Below are 849 nucleotides of genomic sequence, written 5' to 3' on the forward strand. Positions count from 1 at the left end.
ATTTTTTGGTATGCAGAAAAGCATTGTTTTAAATTTCTTGTATTGAAAGCAAAATTGAATGGGTGCTTTATGAATTTTATATATGCCGTAAGAAATTGATGAGCTTTGGGTTTGATGTATATTGCATTATTTTTGCTTTACATATTAAAGTTAGGAAATAGCTCCCTGTTAGTACTTTGACACAGACGGTTGTATTTTTAGGAATAGAATACTGACATTAAGCAGGAGTTGGCCGTTTTGTATTGTACTTTAAGCACACTTAAGAGGCTGCCCAGTGAAGAAGCAAGGACAGATTCAAAACAAGGTGATAACAGTGTGTAACAGAAGTGGTGTTCACCCATGTCCACGGCTCCTCTGCATGTCCCAGTCCCCCGATAGTGAGGCCAGGGCCCCTGATTATTCCTCATGGATGGCTGGGGACAGAAAGCAACATGCCTCACTACTAGTCTGGGAATTCAAAGGCAATCTAAGTGTCATAGTTAGTCTCCCCTGCTGTGATGATTGTCACGTAAACAAGGAAAGAGAGCATCTGAAGAATTTCAACTTGACCTCTGTGAATTGATCGTCCTGAATGCACACACTGCACATTATTATCGTAGACACTACCTACACCTTTGTCCCCAAGAGGTGTGTTCCCTGAAATGACAGAGCTGGAGGGGAAAGAAAAGCAGGGGTGCCAGGGACACCACCAGTGAGTTGAGTTCACAGTGCTGGGGTGGTTAATGTCTGTTACTCTCCATCTGGCTCTAACAACACAGCTTTTCTCGGGCTTCCCCTTCTGTCCCCATCTCCCTCTGTACCGTCCCCTCACAGAGGTGTCCCCTGACCCATGCTCTCTCTCCTCCCCCA

This window comes from Myotis davidii, unplaced genomic scaffold (assembly GCF_000327345.1).
Source record: "Myotis davidii unplaced genomic scaffold, ASM32734v1 scaffold1352, whole genome shotgun sequence".
NCBI lineage: Eukaryota > Metazoa > Chordata > Mammalia > Chiroptera > Vespertilionidae > Myotis > Myotis davidii.